At 35.0% G+C, this 8739-nt stretch overlaps 1 pseudogene across 1 annotated transcript; it reads right to left on the bottom strand.

Moving 5' to 3' along the window:
* Positions 1–4634: 4634 nt before the first annotated feature.
* LOC145798831 (G-type lectin S-receptor-like serine/threonine-protein kinase At1g11300) lies at positions 4635–8122 on the bottom strand (annotated as a pseudogene). Its single transcript, XR_014340540.1, has 7 exons — positions 6746–8122; positions 6449–6556; positions 6155–6357; positions 5845–6082; positions 5468–5705; positions 5210–5360; positions 4635–5104 (listed from the first exon to the last, which is right to left on the bottom strand). The product of XR_014340540.1 is annotated as a G-type lectin S-receptor-like serine/threonine-protein kinase At1g11300 (transcript).
* Between the last annotated feature and the right edge of the window lie 617 nt (positions 8123–8739).

The raw sequence follows: 8739 nt of genomic DNA, 5'->3' as shown, positions 1-8739 counted from the left end.
CACTTTCATCTTCATCAGATTCTGATTCATCATCCCAAGTGATAGGGAGGGCTTTCTTCTTCTTCAGATGAGTGGGGCATTCTGAAGCAAAGTGGCCAAATCCTTGGCATTCATAGTATTGGACTCTTTCAGAGTTGCCTTGTATCTTTCCTTTCTCCTTCTTGGCTATAGAATTAATTTTGAGTTTATCTTTGCCTTTAGATTTATGGGTATGAGTAGATTCCAAAAGATTAGGATTCTTTTTCAAAAAAAAAAATTTAAATTGTTTAACAAAAGCAGCCGTAATCTTGGAATCTATCTCACAATCCTTATCAGAATACTCTCCAACTCTATGAGCACTACTAAAAGCAATATCTTTTTGTTTCTTTTTGAAATTCCTATGTGCCTCATAAGTTTGGAGATTTCCAACCAAGTGATCCAGCTTGAGGTTGTCAACATCTTGAGGCTCCTCAATAGCCGTAACTTTTGGTTAGAACCGATTGGGCAAGGATCTCAAAATTTTTTCCACAACTTTGGATTCTGGTATTTTTTCACCTAAATTGAAGCTGGAATTTACAATGTCACTCAACTTCGCATAAAATTCGTCAAATGTCTCACTATCTTTCATTGAAAGGTTTTCGAAACTAGACGTGAGCCTTTGAAGTTTTGAGCGTTTAATAGAAGGAGTGCCCTCATGGATAGTTTGTAAGATATCTCAAGCCTCTTTTGCGACTTCACAATTGCAAATACGACTAAACTCTTCAGGTGTGACACCGCAAAAGAGAGAATTAATAGCTTTACTATTCCAACTACTATTTTGGTAATCAATTGTGTCCCACTTATCGATTGGTTTGGGAAAAGTTACTCCATCAACGGTAATCGTCAGTTCAGTCCACCCATACATGACAGATTGCGAAACTTTTTCATCAATAGATTTCAAAACGATCTCATCCGAGCTTTCCAAAACGAATGATTGGATCCATCAAGTAGGGGTGGTCGAACCATAGAATTTCCCTCACGAATTGAATCCATTATCACAAATCAAACAAGATCTCGCTCAAAAGTTTTAAAAAACAAACGAGCAACCCGCTCTGATACCAACTGAAAAATCTAGAAATCCCCTAGATGTTGATTTGTGATTATGTATCAATTTTAAGCAGTATATAACAATCCCAATCAAACAATCAAGACAACTCGACACAACGATTTTACGTGGAAAAATCACAATTGGACACCTCCAATTGTGATAAAAAAACCACGAGCAACAGCCACAAAACAATCCACTAAGAAGATATAAAGGAATTACACAGGTATAATCTCAATTACCAAGCGAATCCACGCCCGAATTGAACTAACCTCTATGTGCCTCTTCCAACACCGTCATCACCTTGGAATTGTCTTGACGATGAGCCACTCCAGAATCCACCAAAGCTTCAGGCTCGAATTCTTCAGAATCCACCGAAGAACAACTCTCTCTTTTGTATAGAATTAAACAAACGATCCTTTGATGTAAACTTCTTAACCCATGAGTTGAATACTCAATTAAACATCAAAGAAAACTAGCAAAATATTTTCAGAGATAAACCTTAATATCCAAAAAGAAGATCTGGAGAAGTAATCCTAAAATCTGACAGAAACCCGTACTTATAGAAATCTGAATCGCGAAGCTCGCTCGAGCGACGACTCTCTCGCTCGAGCGAGGGATCAAAAACGCGTGTTTTCCATAAGTGGCTTCGCTCGAGCCACGCAAGCTTCGCTCGAGCGCACATTTATCTCTTTCAGGTTTTTTGCCAGACGCAGTCTTCGCTCGAGCAAGGACTCCTTCGTTCAAGCGAGGATGGGCGGACATGCCCCGGACCCGCCAAGGGGCGCTGCCCCCTAGACCCCCCGAGCTGACGGGGCAGCTCGATCCCTGTCATAATCAGCGATGTGGCAATCTTGAAAGTATTAGCATCACAAACTTCTCTGCAAGGCACAATTCGGGTTGGATTCGCATCTAAACACTCATAACCTCACTGAAATAAAAAGTGCGAAAATAAGTATAACTGAAAGGAGTTTTATCAAACGGGATTGCCAAGAATAAAACCTAACAAATTTATATGTCATAAATCCATAATATACCTCTTATTTAAATAAGTAAAATTTTTTACTTATTTGTTTAAGAATGATTGATTTTAAATATCTACAAATTTATTTTTAACCAATACCTGAACTAACTAAATAAAAAATATTTACAATTATTAAATGAAATGATTATTAAAATAAAAATTGTGTCATAAACAAAAATTATTTTTGAACTAGTAAATATTGTAGACTATGTATAATGTATATTTTTTATGTGCAGAATGTGTATAATGTATAGTTTGTAAGCTTTTTTTTTTTTTTTTTTCTTTCAAGGAAGTTATTCAGAATATTGTAAATGTGTGTAATGGTATATAACGGGCCGTTATGGTATCGCTATAGCCATTATGGCACCGCTAAGGCCGTTACGTAACACTGAAGCGGCCGTTACAGATGTGAATTTCCATCACATCGCAAAAACAGGTGCAACGGGTAGCACTTACTCCTATAACCGTTATGTAACAGTTACAACCGTTACATAATATTGCTTTTTAAAACCTTGGAGACATATGATATGCCCCCCAAAAAATTTCCCATATAGTTATGATGATGATGATATCATGTTTTGCAAAATTGGTAGGACACTTGGGAATGGGAAAGAAGGCAAATTAGGAAAGAAGAAAGAAGAAAGAAGAAAGAAGAAAAGTCATCCAAAAGGGCATTGTGTGTGAATTTATCTGAAAACAAGACCTTACCGGAATGCATCCTAGATCAGAAATAGCAACGCCCTGGTTTGACTGTTGGCTCTCTTTCTCTGTCAATTACTACTAAGGTAGCTTTAGAATGTTTCCCTATGAAAGCTCAGAATCCTAATACAAATGGTAAGATTTTACGATTCTACGATTTTATTTAGGCTAAACAATTTTATTTTAGATTGTTTAAATGATGTTAAATGGGAAGTGAAGCTTCCTCTTTGAATAAGTCCTCATAGTCAAGCTGAAATTATAATGGGAGAATTACAGTACAGTGAGACAGAGAAAAAAATTACAAAAACATGTGGGAAGCAAGTCATTTAATGGGGTGCAAAGGGAAAAAACTGTGGGGGTTCAACCCCTCATGTTTTTGTAAATTTTTTTAGGGAAAATTATTCCGATGATCCTCATATTTTGTCCCTTACGTTATTTTGGTCCATCCATTTTCAATTGGTTCAACTTTGACACTTAATTTTAAATTTTGTGTCAATTTGGTCCATTTGATAATGTCGTTAGTATTTACCCTAAGTTTTATTTTATTTTATTTTATTTTTTAATTCAGGATGTCTCTCGTTTAGCCTAGCTCATTTGGACTTGAGTTATCTTGTATCTAAAGGATCAAGAACTAATCCCTGGAGGCTTGAAATTAAATTAAGGACCAAGCTAATCTCTAATGATTCATTGGGAGATTCGAACCGGAGATCATGCATGTCGCTACTGGACGACGAAATGGATTTTGAAATTTATTAACATTCTCTTAAAAAAAAAAAAAAAGTACTGTTAATAATCCCACTGGTACTGAAACCATTATTCACAAACTTTGTATGGCTTAGTCTACCTCTTGGAATTATTGAAATAAGGCTTACACCAATAAATTAATTGAGGAAGCATTGTCATAATGGAGAATGAGTACACCACATAGCAGATTTGACGTGCATGCGGTACTCTTTCATTTATTGTTTATTATGTGATAAAAGTAAGATTTGAGAAGTTATTTGTACTCAGTCTAAGATAGAGAGTGTTCAATCACATCAAATTATATAGCATTTCTTTTTTTCATATTGTAAACCATAAGTAAAAAGTATATTACGTCAATATGGTATGCCAATTACATAAAATACTTCCAATAGTAGCATCTCTAAAGGTAGCTTAATTACCAAATGGCGTGCCGAAATTGATTTTGACATGTTAATGGAAGAAATGTAATTTGGGTGATTCAATGCGACAAAGTCAACTTCGTTTCTTCAAATATCCAGCTAGGGCAGGTACTTCTGTATCCCAAGTTAGATTATTCTTTTGCTAACCGCATAAAATATTATTTCCACTCTCTTGAAGTACTAAAATGAGCTAATTACCTCAAAAAAAAAAAAAAAAAAAAACCTAGGGTAACTTATATTAGTGATCTCTACATTTTACCTTTTATATTACTTTGGTCCCTATACTTTTAATTGGCACAATTTTAATCCTTAATTTTAAATGTGTCAATTTGGTCCAATTGATAATCTTGTTAGTGTTTTTGAATAATGTTAACTCACTAAGGTTTCTAAATTTATAATTTTTCTTTAAAAAATATGACATATGTCACTTATATACATATTTTTCATAAAAAATGCTAAGAAGAGTTATAATCAATTGGACCAAATTGAAATAAAATAATAAATTCTTGGTTGAAATCGTGCCAATTGAAACTATAGGGATTAAAATGATACAAGGAGCAAAGTACAGGGACTACTGTTGCAATTTACTCAAAAAACTATTAAAATTAATTTTTAAAAATTCAACAAGAAGTAAATTCCAGATTAGGAAAAAACAAATCTTGAAATAGAAGTGTTCACACAAAGATTTGAATTGTAATTGTTTGTCCAATAAGCACTAACAGAATATCAAAAATAGTTGTGGATAGGTATATATCAGTAAACCACTTGATGCGAGTGGTTAACAATGGCAAGTCTTTGTGTGCATGAAATTGGAAAAAATAAAAAATAAAAATAATCATCTCGACATCTGAGATATTACCTGCCATCAACAATTGTAACAGTAAGTTCATTCCTAGAACATCTACTCAGGCTTTCCTGTGAAGACAGACTCTTTGGTGTTTGAGTAAATGCAGGTTGCTTTGGCGTTGGGAGATATGAAATTTCACTATTTAACATAGAAAGAACCGTGGATATGGTAGGCCTATCTATTGCAAATTCTTGTACACACAGTAGTCCAACATTTACGCATCTCAAAATCTCCGATCTGAAGTCTTGATAAGATATCATTGGATCTATTAAAGTCACAATGTTATCTTCATTCCACAATTTCCAAGCCTGAAATTTTAACAGCAATATGGCATGTAAAAGTTAGGTCTTGACAATGAATAAACCTTGGAGTATTAGAGAACTAGGAAACGCAAATGAATCAAGTGGACTTACATATCCTAGAAGGCTCAAAGAATGCTCATCATCATAAAAACTAGTGTTTCATCTTCCACTTACAATCTCTAGTAACAATACACCAAAGCTGAATACATCTGATTTCTCTGAAAAAAGCCCTTGCATTGCATATTCTGGAGACATATAACCGCTGCATCAAGCGAAAATTGATTTTATTGCGTTAAATTAATCCCATAAGAAAGAAGAGGCTCCACATTGAAAGAATGAAGAGTTTTGGAGAAACAGACATGTACTTACTATGTTCCAACAACCCTTCTTGTATTGGCTTGATGTTCCTCGCCACAAAAAATCCTTGCCATTCCAAAGTCTAAAATTTTAGGGTTTAGCTCTTCATCCAACAGAATGTTACTTGTCTTTAAATCTCGATGAATGATCCTTAATCTAGAATCCCTATGAAGGTAGAGGAGGCCTCTACCTATCCCTTCAAAGATGTCAAAACGTTTACTCCAATCTAGGAGCTTCTGTTTTTGTGGATCTAAAAGAATGTCGTTCAAAAGAAAGTATAAGTGGGAGAAAAAGGCAAATGAAATTGATTTCGAGATAGAAGTTTTAATTTTGGTAAAACAGTAAGTTCAGATAGTTAAGATAACAAGTAATCTAGCGAAAGCAACAACTCGTTAAGAGCTTTTACTTGTACTAATCAAAGAGAAATGCATCCAAGCTTTTATTTGGCATGTATTCATAGACCAACATCTTTTCTTTTCCTTCAACACAGCATCCAAGGAGTCTAACTAGATTACGGTGTTGGAGTTTAGAAATCATCACAACTTCATTCATGAACTCCTCGAGCCCTTGTTCAGAGGACCTTGAAAGCCTTTTCACCGCTATTTCTTGTCCATCTGGTAATTTCCCCTAAAACAAACACCAAATTATTTCACTTGTCAACAAAACAACTTCAAGATCAGCGTGAGCAATCATTGTTACGTTATACACCGGACCAAAACCACCCTGTCCAAGCTTGTTGGTCCAGTTAAATTCGTCAGTTGCAATTGCAAGTTTCTCAAACTTGAAGAGTGGTAGTTCTTCAAGTTTAACTTGGTTTAAATTATCTTCAAACGACGCTTCAGTTGAGTATTCTGGAAACAGTCTCTTAAATGATAGCATCTCGTTGAACTTCTTTTTGAATCCTAATTCAAAAACTTGTTCTAGGTTAGCTACTACACGATAGAAGAAAATATTTTCTTAATTTATGAGTCAGATTGATTAAATTAGTTGTACCTCGTTGTTTAACCATCACCATCCATATGAAGTACGCGCAGATGGAAATGATTATTGACCCTACAATCACTGAAATCACAATGACTAGTTTCAAGTCCCTCTTTTTATCTGCAAAACAGAGCAACCATCAAAATAGTGCAAGTAAAATGGACCACAATATTATTGATCTTTCTCACCCTTTTTTTTTTTTTTTCCCTCGTAAGATCATCAATTTACTAATAAAGTACTAACGTTTCTTGAAATTTGACTACAAAGGGTTGAGTTTAAGCACAAGAATATGGATAGGCAATATATTACCGAGATCCGAATATGCCACGCGAATGTAAAGATCTGCCCCACCACTGGAAATTTTTTGTATATCTATTAAGCTTCCATTCCATAACATGCAGCCAATGCCGTCGTCATATGCATAAGCGGTGCACGAACAATTCTTCAAACACTGGTTTTCGCAATAATTAGCCAGAACCGGTGACCACTCTGCAAACACTGGCACTTTCATTGTCGTCAGCACGAAAAACCCGTCTTTTTTACTCTCCTGGCTACTACTATCGTTCCTCCCACACTGCAAATTTGTCCTCCTTACACACCCGCCAGTAAAATTTCCACTATTCCATTCATCTATGCGATTTGGCTCAAACCCTCTCAAACAGGAACAAATTGGTGAGTCCTTTGAATTGCAGCTTCCAAATGGCCCACACTTGCCATAAACATAGTCAGTTTCTGTGATTCAAGAGATCCTTTGTGATTCAAGAAAATGTATTTTAACATAGATCGATTTGCATAAGTGAAAGACACAGATACAGTTCCTTCATGGTTATCTACCACATTAAAACCATTACCATACAGCGAAGTCATGTCTTGGACTCCGATAAAGATTTGATTGTTCCAAGGACCACTTCGCCAATATGGATGGCTGCCATTCCATACAAAGAATTCTGGAATGGTTGAAAGACTAATACCGGCAGAGAAGCTTCCAACGGATGGATCAGAAGGGCTTCTCCATGATTTCAACAATATCTTCTCACCGGTACTTCTATCACTACTAAGCATCATGTTCTCTAAGAATGAGTCTGAAGGGTTTTGGTAACTCCCCCATATTCTCATTCCATTTGAGTTATCTACCAAAACAAGATTCCCAGAGTCTAACAAGCGGGCACTTGAATTCACTGTAGAATTTGAAACATTAGATGACCAAATAATCTCTTTTTGCCCATTCAAAACCACTAGATTGCCATCTTCGGATATCATCAAAGTCCCGGAAGAATCTATTAAAGGCCTGTCTCTATTAGCTACCCATACCACAGTCTTGACAGGGATGTTGTTGTACCAAATACCGACATAGCGATTGGTAGTATTAACAGGGCTGAAAAATCCCAATTGAAAAGCTTTGTTGCTTGAGATTATACTTTCAGAGTCATTGATGGGTTGACTGAGAGTAATGGTGTCTATGGCAATGCTAAACTTGAAACAAAAACAAGAAAATAAGAGAATAAGAAAGAGTTCAAGATATTGAATTGCACCTTTGCAGATGATGAGTTTCATGACTAGTTTTGTGCTTCTTGGTGGGTATGATTGGATAGAATTTGTGGACTCTTTGCATTTCAATCTCTTTTTATTCGTCATACTGTTCAGCAGAAGATAAATTTCTGGGTGAAAGGTGTACGGCTGATTTCATTCAACATTCAATTGCATAATTGTCAAAAGAGAGACTTTTCATATATATTATGCAAAAAATAAACAGCAATTCAACATTGTTGGACGGTATTTTAATAATGTTTTTTCACGACTTTTGAAAAATTCAACACTGGAAAAAGAAAATGAATAGTTGATTGAGATTGATAATTTGAAAACACGTTCAGTCCGAGCCCGTCCCAAGTTCAGCATCAATGATTTACTTTTATTTTGCTGGTCTTTGTCTGTAAATTATACGTGAAATATATCATATTGACTAACTATAGTAACATGATTTTATCATATTTATCTTCAAAAAATAAAGTTCATTTTAAAAATCATACATGTTTCAATTTTTTTAGGAAAATTTTGTGTCATATGCCTCAATTACGATATTTATCGTGTCTGGTTATGACCAATTGTAATGATAGTTATCACTTGGTTATGACTAATTGTGATGTTAGTTTTTTATTATACCTTATTGGGTATTTAGTTATTGTTATTTATTTATTTATTTTTTAGTTATGACTGAAAATGATTTAGGCCTTTTTTTGGGTCATATAATATGATGTTAAGGTACTAGTAAATGTAATCACACTATCGACTCAAATCCTGAACCT

This window comes from Camellia sinensis, chromosome 9 (genome assembly GCF_055761805.1).
Source record: "Camellia sinensis isolate YWXY chromosome 9, ASM5576180v1, whole genome shotgun sequence".
In the NCBI taxonomy this organism is placed as follows: domain Eukaryota; kingdom Viridiplantae; phylum Streptophyta; class Magnoliopsida; order Ericales; family Theaceae; genus Camellia; species Camellia sinensis.
The sequence above is the reverse complement of the archived record's forward strand: the minus strand, read 5'-3'. Positions and strand labels throughout refer to the sequence as shown.